The 13964-nt window shown below is 38.9% G+C and overlaps 1 long non-coding RNA gene across 1 annotated transcript; it reads right to left on the bottom strand.

The window, feature by feature from the left end:
* Positions 1-885: 885 nt before the first annotated feature.
* LOC131701616 (uncharacterized) lies at positions 886-5193 on the bottom strand. The gene is made up of 3 exons (XR_009308914.1): positions 5010-5193; positions 1240-1302; positions 886-1034 (listed from the first exon to the last, which is right to left on the bottom strand). It is a non-coding gene; the product is annotated as an uncharacterized LOC131701616 (long non-coding RNA).
* Between the last annotated feature and the right edge of the window lie 8771 nt (positions 5194-13964).

The following is a 13964-nucleotide window of genomic DNA, read 5'->3' as shown; positions in this document are numbered from 1 at the left end:
TCATCAAGATTTGAATCCAGTTCTCCAAGGACAGCAGTACAGCATGCTAGTGAATTAGCCCACTGTGCCATCTCTTCTACTGAAGGGCTTGCTTTTTCGTTGCTATAAGGTAAATTAACCAAGTCTTTGAAAATAAAGGAAGGAACTAATCTGGTTTTGAACCCAGTCCTCCAAGGAGGAAAAGTACAGCACGTATATGAGATTAGCCCTCTGCAGCACCAGCTCCCACAGGTAACCAAAGCAGGAAAGTAACCTTGATTGCTTGGCTTTTCGTGAGTGAAGTGAGGCGCTATTAACAGTCCTTTCTGCAGAAGCGGACCTGGAAAGAGATGAAGTGGATTGAGAAAGGGGGTCTTAAGGTTTGGGTAAAGGAAATGGAAGATTATCATGGAAAGCTCTCCCTTAAGAGGAAGGACAGGCGTTATGATCAAGGATTGGTGTAGGGCCATGAAAAGACTTAAAATAGTAGTAGTAAAAATAAAAAAGTTATATAGTATGTTTTTGTATTTGTAACTGTGACACAAAGAGTGTGTGTCGTTGTTTATGTATCTATACCCTTTTAGGGCTGTTATTATTGTTATTGTTTTAATAAACATAGATATTTAAATAAATAGAAAATGTGTTCATTGCTTTATGTAGTTCTTAGTATTTGTTGAGAAAGGGTGGAGCAGGTGGTTTTTCTTACCAAACATATACAGTGATCCATTATTGAATAGTCAGTAAATATTTAGCGTTATTGTGAAATGGCACCCCTAGTGGTTAGGAGCTGCTAAATCACTAGCTTGGTGGGCATGGGGCTCGTAATAAACAGGAATTTCCAGAGGTTTTATTCTTTAAACACCGGTGGCAAACTTGTATTCTTTTACAGAAAGACCGAGGGGGAGGGGGAGGGGGAGAGGGGAGAGGGCAGCAGCAGTATTCCTCAGTCCAGGCTGGACAGCTCCATGCACTCCACAGCATCAGGGTGAAGCATGCAGGTTTACCAGCCGCTCTATATCATCCTGGCTCAACAAGCGCTACTTCCACTAGGAATCCTGAGAGAGAAGCAGAGGGAGAGACACGTCCAAACCACATGCTCGTCTATGTAAAGCATGTACAGTGCACTGCATTTAAGGGAACTGTTCCGGTAAAGACAAAAATAACGAGTCAAGTCTTCAGGTTAAAAACTTTAATGGTGAAACATATAATTAGACGTACTAAACACACCTTTAAGGCCTGACATTGAACCACTATACTTACAAAAACTTTGGAGCTCCACACATTTGGTAGTACAAATTGCTTCCAGATTTTCACTCAGGGGGTCTATTAAAAACAAAATGAGAAAATCTTAAGTGCTCAAGAGACCTCGGATCAAACTACCATGCTGATTTATTAAGTACAAGACTTTTAAAATAAGCATAAGCATGTCTTGCAAACATAGTTTTTTTTTTACCAAAAACATGTGCCTCTTTCAAAACTGCACAGAGACCTGTATAATGAATGGCTGTGTATGGCAGAGATCTCCCCCCAGCGGGGACTGTAGTTGTAAATAATATAGCCCTATAGCTTACACGAGGCAGTGTGGTCCAGCGCTTGTAACCAGAAGGGCACTGTTTCAAATCCCACCTCTGCCACTAATTGACTCACTGTGTGACCCTAAGCAAGTCACTTAACCTCCTTATGCTCCATCCTGCGTATGAGATGTTAAATCAATGTCCTATTGTAAGTGACTGCATATAATGCACAGTTCACAGCCTGTCTCTGTAAAGCACTTTGTGATGGTGGTCACTATGAAAGGCGCTATATAAAGATGTTATTATTACACTTAAAATACATGAAACTGCAGGAAGCTGTCTGCAAGCGGAAATGTCTACAGATTGGTTGAGCAAGGATCCTAACGTGGGTGTCTGCTCGATTTATGGCAACACGCAGCAGCAAGGAATCACAGAACAGACAGCATATCCAGGCTGTAAAATGCAGCGAGTTATAGTAGCGGCTATCTCTCTACAGTGGCTTTTTTTCCAGGAGCTAGGTTTGGAGTGTGATAGGTTTCAGTAGGCGGGTTAAAGCTACAGAGCCCCACAGTTCTGGGTTCTCTTAATTCCATTGTTCTCAAAATCTGTCTGCAGAATCCTGCATGCTGGGACAGAACATCCTTCCTCATTCCACTCAAGTCATGTGACAATGTGACCATTCTATTCAGCCAGCTCCGCCTATTCTACGTATATATGTGTATAGACAGAGCAGGTGGGCCAGCAGCGTTTTAAGGTCACATGATTTTAAGAGAATGACTATGTCTATGAAGTCCTGGCAATTAGGATTCTCTAGACAAGCTCAAAGCAAGTGCCCGGTAAAGATATCATTAGGGGAAATAATGATTCGATATTGAAGCAACAGAACTCAAAACCACTCAACACCATTTTTGTGTTGGGAAAAACAATTATTTGTGTTACAAAACAAGTAACAAGATAGTCAGAAAGGTTAACAATACTAGTTTTGAAGGATTTCTTTGTGGATTATTTGCCTTTAAAAATGGTGCTTAATGGGCTGTACAGAGTAAAGAGCCAGTAATTTGAACACTGAATTCAGTTTACAGCACGTACTAACATCTCCACTACAGAGCTTGCTTTTTAGTTGAATGTTGACACATCTTTAAACCATCAGGTTAGAGGTGCGGGTCCAGAGCTTTCCTTCACATTAAATTCAAAGGGCAGGGATCTCAAGCCTTTACAACACGACAGTACCCACTGTACGTATCTGAACACGAATTGAAGTTTGAAAGCTTCACACACAAGCACTCCTCAGAAAACCACTCACGCTTAAAAAGTTAATTACAAACCAAAGATGATTCATTTTACTATTTCACAAAGCGAGACCACATGCACTTTCAAATCTCATTTGTATTTTAACACACTGCTTTGAAACCTTTGCCATGGTGCGTAAAACATAATTATACGTAATTTGAAATTAAATTAATTTAAAAGAAAATACATATATAATGAAGATGAATGATCCTGCCTTTTCGTGATAAAGTTTCTAACGAAACGTTTAAACATTCTCTAGTCTAAGAATCATTTTCTGCCAATGTTGTTCAGCACTGTGCTTTTTAATCCCACAATTAAAAGGATTTGATTTCCAACAGTTGTTGCTTCCCATAAGAACTGACGTGCTTGCTTTAACACTGAGGCACTGTTGAAGTCAAATGACCAAACGAAATAAATAATACACTATCTGAAAGTCAGTCAAGCAAACTGAGAAAGTTCTTTAACTTAATATAGTGTAATTTTATAGAAATTAAAACGCATGCTACAGCACGTATTTTTCAAAACCACGTACTGTGTATAACATGATGCACGACAGGTATGAATTATGGATGTTGTAGCGGATTGCGGATTACGGTAGTGGAGGAAAGACCGACAATACAGTATGAAAAATGAACACGCACATAAATAAACAATACACACACGCCAGCAACTGACGACACGCTACAACCCTCAATCATATACAGCTCAGGAGGACCTGGTTGGGGACTATAATACATTAAAGACTAAACAAAGTAAAACATGTATCTAAATTAAGATCACCAATACTGATACAGAGATAACACAACCAATGAGAACGCACACACTGAGTCTACAGTGCGGGTGCCACGCCCCCCTGCTCCTGCGGCAGTCGCTGGCTCTGACTGTTCTTTTCCGTTACTATGTTTTGTTCGCCACGTTAACTTGTCTTTTAGATCTGGAAGTGGAAACTCGTTCCAGTCATCTGATGTCACATGGGAAAATAACCCTCCACCTTTCATAGTTATGAATGATACAAAACTACAGAATAGTTTGTCAACCATTGAGACATTCGGTCACCGTCTTGGAAGTACTGCCCTTTCATAGCAGACTATTGACATACTCATCTTATTTTCCACTACGGTCATTGAGAATTCACAGCGCACAGTTTATGCCAATGGATCTGTCCACTAATTGTGTGCCTGTCTACGCACTCACTGGCAGCCGTGTTTGCAGTGGAGAGTTGTTTTGCATTTGGAGATAATTTCCTCCCTAGACTAATTATATATTATTATATTCCTAAAAAAAAAAAAAAAAAAAAAAAGCAAGGTTGTTAGCGACCTCTGTGTGTTTACTGCATGGTTTCCTTCCATTGTTTTTGTTTTCACATGGATGTCTGGTTTTACAAAACTCACAGTACCTTTCGTAAAGCGTTAGCAACCAAGCAGGGCAAAACAGCAGCTGGTTATTGGTGGATGACTCTGAACTAGCTCAGACTAGATAGACATACATTTGACGTACCATCTGGGAAAGACCCCCTTCCAGTCATAACAGTTGGCCATGGACTTTGGCCAGTAATTTGTACGTCAATTTGTGGTTTGTGTCAGCTCATCTGGTTCACGTCTGTCTCCCTGAAATTTATCTTGGAAAACTGCAGTTTGATGTACACACCAGTTCCCAGTAGCATTGGTGGCTCAGTTTTATGGAGCAACTGAGTTAATTTAGGATGACCTCATCCTGACCCCCATCCTAACGTGTGATATTGAACCACCTATTACACCGTGACCTTATCAACACTGTGGAGCTCCATACCGTTCTCAAGGCAGGCTTTACAACAGGCAGACCCTTCACCAATTTCAGAGAACACAGGGCCTTTCACTTAGCTGCAGCACCATTTACCATAGTTTACTGTGGACTGCCAAGTTTTCTTATTAGGTAGCCTCAATTTCAGCTGCTGCTGAAAACTACATCAAAACACATTTATATATAGCATTTACATTCAGTAATATTTGAACACTTTCTATGTGTTAATTATAAGCTGTTACACTACACTCATAATTGGAAAAGGGTAACTACACAGTGTATTGTCTCACACCCCAGTAAAAACGACATGTACCCTCTTCATGCCCTGTGGTAGGATAGTGCCACTGTAAAGGCTGGTTACCAGCAGGAGGTAGACTCAGAAACAGAGCGCTGCAGATAAAGCACAGAGGCACACGTTTGTTTACAAAAAACTAAACACAAACACACCTTACTGTTTTAGGCTGAGCACTCGCCTTCACTAAAACAGAGCCACACTCCTCCTTGCGCAAGCTCATTCGCCTTCACTGGACCAGCTCTCCTAAGCACAGCATTTGGCTTCTTTTTATACCATGTGGCTGGGACTTGATTGATAATCAATTATTCAATGAAGCACATTCCACACATGGGTTTGGCAGGGGTGGAATTAACCCCATCCTTGCCAAACTTAAATACAAAATAATACATCTTTATTGATACCCGCACAGCCCAACCTAACACTATTTACAGGCAGGGGTTCCACCCTGTCACAATGCCACTTCCTCCTTCAGAGTGACCGGGCCAAAGCAATTCCTTTCTGCAGGGAAATCCAAACGAGTTCCACTTCAAATACTGGTCCGTTTCCAATGGTGGCATATGGAAACCTGACATTAGAATCACAGGGCCATTCAACAACAGGGTTATTAGTGTGGCCTTGTGCCGTAAAAAAATAATCTACAGCAATGTTGTTTCACAAATGTGACCCCAGAAAAATATAGGTTACATTTTTTTTTTTTTTTTAAGTATCACTAATTCAAATATAATTATCCACATTTCCTATTAAGTTTCATTATTCATTGATAACAAGTATGTCTCACACACCCCTCCCTGTAAATTCAGAATTAGAGCTGTCACTCAGATGAAACAGTTGGCAATTGAATAAGCAGATCACCAGATATACGGACAAATATGTGAAGTGTGACACACATACCCATGTACGGTCGTACAACAGTCTCCACTCTGTCCCATTTGCAGGGGATAATTAATGTTAGTGGAGCAGCAACGTACCCTACTATAATGAGACCGTAAGTACAAGCAGTAAGTAAATCAAGAACAATATAAGCGTGTTTCCTTCCTATAAGATCATTAAAAATCCATAAACATCGCACTGGGAAACACAATTAATCATTTTCAAAAAAGACAGAAACAGCATTATGAAACTAAACAATTACAGACACAAAGTCAATCCTTGAATGAAGTGCACATCCCCTTTCCCTGCTGCCTGAGGAATGTGTTAAACAAGTCATTCTTTATAGTGTGTGTATATCTTAACACCCCCAGTATTAGAATCTATAAACATATTGAGTCCATCTGTCGATATCACTGAAGTATTAAGTCAGTGGAATATTTAAGTCATTTTTTTTGGCAATTGTATAAATGTGTTTGAATTTTGTTTGGTCTGTGTTTGATACAGTGTTCTTGTCAGGCCTTGCCAGCTTTCTTTTAAACTCTCATCTACAGATCGAGAGAAATAATATCTAAAAACGGCAGAGCTAGGAATAATGACAGCAGACCAGTTATATCTTTTTTTTGTAAAAGAAAACTTCAACTATTTAATTGGTTACAGTTATGTTTTTGGTATTTAGTGCGGTCAAAGCAATTGCAAAACTTCCAGATGAGATGGTTTGTTTCTTTTTCATGCTTATAAACCATCACAGGCCTTGATTAGTCAAATCACAATGTACGTGTTTCCTTTTCTGCTTGTGGTCAGACCGAGGGCCTATCAGAGCACATTGTAAGCATTCCTGCTCGGCACAGTGCTCAAAGGTGTTCATTCTGCTGCATTCCTTGGTGGAAATCATGCCAGGGGAAGGTGATTTTTGGATTACATTCCGATAAATCAAGCTATTCATTACAGAATGATCCAGACTGAAGGAATGGCACAGGGGGGAGTCCAGCTCAATTAGAAGAGAAAATCAATTACTTTCTGAAATGTTGGTAGAAAGACCACCTGACCCCCTGATTCAAACTCAGATTGTTCGTATTAACTGTGGCAGGTTCCCACAACAGAAGATTATGAGTCTGTTTTTCAATGACAGGCGTTTCAACTAAGTCTTCTTAATGTCTTCGTTGATGACATATTTCTAAATTTACCACAAGCAGGTTTTTTTTTTTTATAGTTTGGGTGAGACGTAATTGTAAGTGACTCTGCAGCTGATGCATAGTTCACACACCCTAGTCTATGTACGTCGCCTTGGATAAAGGCAACTGCTAAATAAACAAATCATAATAACAAGAGTTATGGATGAGGTCAGATTTCAAAGCAAGAGGCTGGAATGCTTTCTACTATTTTTAATGAAAGGAATAAAACAATTATAACATTATAAAACTATGAAGAAACCACATAAATGGATTAAGCTGCTCCCAATATCGTTTGTGCAGTCGATATTCACTTCAGGACTAGTTAATACTCAATCCTTGATTACAAGTACAAAACTATGAATGGGATGCAGCTGTGCTGATGTTATGTGGCCAGTGTATGCTGCTATCAGGGAAAGAAGGTTTTGTTGCCTCTCTCATGGGGCGAAATAATAATGTTGAATGCCAGATCAAACATTTTCAAGCCTCGGTTAGCACTAACCTGCTGCTAAACAGGAAGAGTCTCTGACAACCCAGACAGTTAGTTCATTTTTGTATTTAAATGTAATTCTTACAACATAAAGCCCTTTTCATCTTGTTCAGCTTAACAGACTTTCAAAAAGCACGTCAAATGATGTCTAGAACACTTTACAAAATCTTCCTAAAAAGATCTCAAACATTCCAGAGGGCCGGAGTGCATTTTTGTCATACTTGAGGTGTACAGATCCGTTTAAATGATGTGTGTTCATCTCGCTAACCAAAATGAGGAAAAACACAGAGAAATAGTTTAAACATCGTTTTTCATTTTTGAAGCGGGTCCAAAGGCGTCCTTTTCACGTGTGCCGGGGGCAGCGAGGAAGGACAAGAAATACTTTGACTAAGCGTTGGGCCGAGGCTGCCATTTGGAGTTGGATGTTTGGAATCACTGTGGGTTTCACTGGCTGCACTGAGTTTATTTTTCGTCTGTTGGGTTTTCAGGGGAATGTTTCGTACTGGATAGCCATTGCTGTGGCAGGGGCAGGAATGTCTGGGTTCCTTGGCCAGGGGAAGGTGTGTATGGGAGAGAACAAGGTGGGCCGGAGGCTGGGGTTGCCAAGTCCACAGTACCTTAATCACTATTCCTTGTTGCCTTGCCCTTACCCACATCCCTTATATTGAAGTTTGCTTGTATACTGTGCATATTGATGGATGCTTCTCAGATTTCACAATCCTCTGCAGCTGCCGTCTTCCCCCATCAGTCACCGTTCTCCACCGGCTGCACAGATCTGAAGTTGTCTTTTGGGACTGTTCTTTAAAGACATGCGGCACAGATGCTTGACAGACACCCACTATCATAAATAATGTCTAACAGCTCCATACTTAATAGGACCACAGTGGCTGAGCTCAGTTACATTAAATCATGATTGTTTGTCTATGCTTTCACATTGCATACCCCGGGATGCCCTAAATATCTGGATGGATCCTGACTTCAGCAAGACACGTGCATGTTTATATTGTGCACTGCTTGAGGACATTTTTAATTTGTTGTTGTGTGTGTTTTTGCTACTTGAAAATGGTTTTGCCGTTTAATGCGAGTTTCAAGGTTCAAAAGTCCTGTTAGCTCTAGAGAGCATCCATCTGTGGAGTAAATCGAGCAAGAACTTCAGGGCTAGTTAGGTGTACGAGGAAATAAACCAACTCCCAAGTGAATAAACGCCTGGAACTTGGTGCTGTTTATACTAGCGAGGGATTTTTTTTCAGTATTATTTTTATAAATTATATAGACAGTTATTTTGGGGCAGCCAATTCCACTGTTGTATACTAAACTACTAACAAGCTTTCTGCAGTGCTAAAAGAGCCGGGCATTTATTCAGCAGCTAGATAAACAAAGAGACAGACAGATAGATATACAACTAATGCAAGCACACCACAACCCTCTGAGACAGTGGTTTATAATCCACTGCCTGCTTCCCTATTCCACACCCCCTTTAGGCAGAAGATATTTTAATCTCTTTATAATTCAGCAAAAATGAACACCTGGCAAAAACAATAATTAAACTTGGTTATACAATCACGAAGAGACCACCTCTAAAAAGAAAAAGGGTTGATTTCCATCACTAGAGTTAAACAGTTCAATCTTTATCCCTCGCTGTAGCTGTAGCTGTAGCCGAAAAGCCAGAGGCCTTTAAGACAAAAGGAGGCCTGGGAGGAGGGGGGGCTAATCTAGCTGTTACCAAGGGAACATAACCATGGAGACCACAATGCTGGTTTGCCAGGCCTTGTGAGAAACACGGAATAGGGAAATAGCTCACATTCCTTCTTTTCCACAACCCTAAACACAACAACAAGCTTTTCCACAACCCTAAACAACAACAACAAAATTAAAGCAAGCTGTGTCCTGCTCACAGAGTGCAGCAAGAGGGGGAGGGAGAGGGGGAGGAGAGAGAAGAGAGAGGGAGGGAGGGAAGGTAGTATTGAAATTACAGAGCCCTGGAAAAAAAATAAATAGAGAAAATAACAGGAAATAGAGGCGGAAATTAGTTCACTTTCTAATCTGAACCAGACTGTCTCTCTTACCTGCCAAACCCAGGTGTGGACAGGGTATAAATTCAGAGCCATGCTCACTTGCTGCTTAGAGACAGGCTTGACCAGGAGAGTGAGCAAAGGGGAGTTCAGATCTTTCAAAAGAAAAAAATCCCTATGCTGTAGCTCTGCAGAGATACTTGACAGTTTGAATAGCTTTTGAACTATCCTTTAAAGAAATTAGGCATGTTTTATTATTATTTTAAAGCCTGGTTTTGAATTCAATTGTTTATTATTATTATTATAATTATTAAAAGAAGACTTTCTAAGCATTTTACCTTTTGAGTGAAGATATATATATATTTTTAAATTATACCTTATTTTTGCTGGTCTCTCTCTCTGGTTCTCCATGGCACCTGTGAGGTGTCTCTGGTGCTGGCTGGCCCTGTTGTGGGCTGTCTGCCTGTTACTTACTCTCATCTTGAGTTCCAGTGAAGCAGCCATTTACCATCATCCAGGTAAGAATGATTCTCTATACACACACACAGAGTCTAATTCTACAAAGAAACTAAAACAGAAGTAACAATTCAGTGTAAATGATATATATATATATATATATATATATATATATAATGGGAATTTTTGCCTACAAATGACAACCAAAAATGTAATATGTATTTCTAATGGAAGTTGTTTTACCTTTAATACCATGGATATGTTAGCAGGAATAAACTTGCCTACTACTGACATATTTTACATCGTTTATTTTAATCATTTTAAAAGGTAGTTTTTCACAGTTTTGTTTTATTATTATCTGAGTACCATCTTTAAATAACGTCAGTATGTCGTTCAGCATTCTGAGATGTGATAGATATTAAAATGATATTGTTTAATGATGGTGCTCACATTAAGACTCAAAAGTAAGAAAAAATGATCTTATGAGCAAAATTGCACCTAGTAAGATTTGATACACATGAAAAAAATAGTGGCAATAAAAAGGTATTTCTTTTGCAAATATAGTCGATGATATTTCCTTTAAAGATAAAAAAAAAGAGAAAAAAATGCACATTTCACATATTGGGGTACCCTTTTTTGTAGTAAGCGAGGTAGATATGTGCTTCCCCCACTTTGGCCAAAATGTTACCTCCACTATCAAAGGGTACCATTTTACAGAGGGTAAAAAAAGGGTTTTGTTTTTCCTTTTCCTAAATTAGCAATTTGTAGATAATGCTAAAACATTGGGTTTTCATTATCGATCAACTCAGACTTATGATCTTGTATTCTGACCTGAAGTATTATTATTATTATTTATTTCTTAGCAGACACCCTTATCCAGGGAGACTCACAATCGTAAGCAAATACATTTCAAGTGTTACAGTACAAGTAATAATACAATAAGAGCAAGAGAAGTAGAGTGCCATCTGGTGTTTAAGGCTAGATATTGCAAGCCTATTTGTCAACATCTGGTTCTTATTGCACCCTGAGTGCTTAATTAGGTTTAATTCATGCCTTGTGGTACTGTTTTATGCAGGGACTGCCCCTTTTTGTCTTTTGTAACTGCTAGGCAAATGCAAGTACAAGGATAAGCTCTTCAAAGTTGGAGAGACATTCACGAGGGGCTGTGACAAGTGCTACTGCCACGAGTTGGGATTCACCTGCTTCACGTAAGTCTGCCGGCACACCCTTGAGTGTGTTTGAGAACAGCAGTAATGTATAGAGGTTGCCTTCAACTGAGCATTATGTACTCGGGGGGAGACTTTTGAACAAAGGAAATCAAGTTAAGAGACCAATTCCATTAACACTCTGTAATCCCTTAAATTCCTTTCAAAAGGAGTGAGAACCAAGGCTCTCTTTACATTAGCTCCATGCGCCACCAAGTGATGAGAACTGGGAATGCAATGCCACATGGTACAAAAACCTTCGGGTATGTAATAACTTCCTGTGCTGTAGGTCACATTGCAGGAATGAAATTTACCTACAAAACACAGGAAGTGATTAGGTACCAGGAAACAACAGCAGCAGAAACTATTGTATTTGAAAAAAAAAATCTGCATATACTGAATAAAAGAATACAAATTAAAAAAAAAGATGCTGTAATATCCTTGAAGCAAGGGCAGCTATTAAGAGCTTTGTTAGAAGCTTAGAAATAATTTTCTGTACATGGCTAATAGCCACTGTGCTCAGAACCAGATTGACTGAAGCCTCTGGGAGGTTTATAATAATATATCACATTCGGGGTAGCGTGTCTACTTATGAACCCGAGTGAAATGGTCAAGGTAAAAATAAAATAAATAACGTATTTGATCATGTTTGGTTCTCTCTTTGTGCAAGTGCAGTTCTGTAACACTTTGCCGTCTGTGCACTGCATTTTAAAACTGCTATTAAATGTTCTCACATGTAATGGATTGAGGTCGTAACTGTACTTCCATTCATCTGAAACCGCACACTTCACAATTACTTTCCTGTAATTCAAACAGCCCAATTCAAATACTGACAGTGCTAGTTTGGTACTAGTATACACTTTGAACACACAAAAACAGCACTATGCTGCTGCTGCTGCTTTGAAAGTGAAGGGTGCGATTAGTCGATTACCAGTTTCTGAGGTCGGCTGTCACTTTTCTGCTGGTCAGTGCTATCCCAGATCAGACTCCAGACTTGTATATCCCTTTATGTCAAGGCAGTGATCGAAGGTAAAACCATGTTGTTGTCTATTGGAATACAGCTACTTCTAACAAGGGCTTATTCTAAACATTTTTATAAACATGTTTCATATTTTGAACCCTCAAGCTTCCTTCTCTTGCATTACCACGGATACCTTTCATTACTATCCTGAACATAGCAAGGAACAAAGTTACCCCAGACTGACCTGATTAGCTTATTGCTAAGACAACAACAGAAAACGGGCAACATTAAGTGGCGTTGCTGAATAATTTCATTTAGGTGATATTTGGATTTGGCTTTGCATTGCAATACTAGTAACAACCTTTCTCTCTGCGTAGCCCAATGAAGCCCACCTCTTGGCCTAAGAAATGCATGCGAATCCCAATAGACTGCGGATACCGGATCGTTTACCGGGAAAACCTGGAGAAGGAATGCCGGGCCTATAGCTGGATCGGGTGAAGTGGGATTTCAACCCATCAGTCAACATCCACGCAGTGTTCAGATTCCAGAACACTACAGAACCGAGGCATCTTTACTTGAGGATTACATGCACTACCATCATTGTCACTCTTCTCAACAGTGAAACAGAACCCCCCCCCCCCCCCCCTTAAATAGGACAATAATCCAGATTCATTTTGAGGGTAGGGGCACATTTTCATTATTCTGGAAACACTATACATAATTTTCTATTGCAATGCCATAGTATAAAAAATTTGTGCTGCAGGTCATACTGCAGGAGTGAAATCGGCCTACAGCAGATGGAGCCGAGGTTAAAGGTCAGACATTATAAAAAGGCAGAACCATAAAAAAAAAAACATTTGAATAAACTGTTTCACTGCAATACAAGAGATACAAAGTGACTGAAACCACAAGGAAACTAGCATAATCCTGAAAGAAGCCCTGCTTCAGTTTCAAACAGTATAATTTGAGCTATTTTAATGTGTTAGTAATGGGCAGCTAAATACTATACTTTTAAAAGGATATATACAGAAAACTAGGGACTGTCCCTATAAATTAGGGTGTGTAGGTCTTCCGTTGTATGAGACTTGGTAATCTTACTGTGCAAGCTAAATGAATATTAGTTTTTTACAAAAACCTCTGCAAATTATTATTATTATTATTATTATTATTATTATTATAGTAAGGGCCTGACAACACTGCCTTTAAACCAAGGAAGTGAACTGTTTTAAGTTTACTCATTAAACAGACAATGGTTAGTAATGACCTATGATAGATGGTTTATTTTATTTAACATTTGAAGTGTGTGTGTGTGTGTGTATATATATATATATATATATATATATATATATATATATATATATATATATATATATATATATATAGTATAGATCAATAATATAACCCCATATGTAAAATATCTTGTAATGTTTAAATAGGTTTGAAACGACTGTATAGATAAAAATCATAAACTGTTTCAATCTGTTTCAAAATGGGCCGTTTCCCAATAATTTGCTTTAATCTTCTTTAATGCATCATTATTTTAATAAAAAATTCTCTCAAAATAATGTATGCCTGTTTGCAAATCAGAAAGGAATTAGTGGTACCAGAAACCTCATGTCATACGTGTATTTAGTTCATAAAATGTGAGCCAAATGATAATTCTGCTTGTTCAGAGGGTCACAAGCAGCTTTTCCGTGAACAAAAGCATTTGTAGTAAACCAATATGAACATCCTGTGACAAACCCTGGGCACTGATGGAAGTTAAAAAGGGCCTGGATACACAATGGAATTGATTTCTCAATGTTTCGGAAAATAATATTTTTTGGGAAACTGTATCTACATTGTTTTATATGCAATTAAGCCCAGTATAGTCCCCTGCTGGAATTTATTTACAGATCAAAATATGTATGCTGTATAATATTTTTACTTCTTTGTTTAAATGGA

Source organism: Acipenser ruthenus, chromosome 25, assembly GCF_902713425.1.
Source record: "Acipenser ruthenus chromosome 25, fAciRut3.2 maternal haplotype, whole genome shotgun sequence".
In the NCBI taxonomy this organism is placed as follows: Eukaryota; Metazoa; Chordata; class Actinopteri; order Acipenseriformes; family Acipenseridae; genus Acipenser; species Acipenser ruthenus.
The sequence above is the reverse complement of the archived record's forward strand: the minus strand, read 5'-3'. Positions and strand labels throughout refer to the sequence as shown.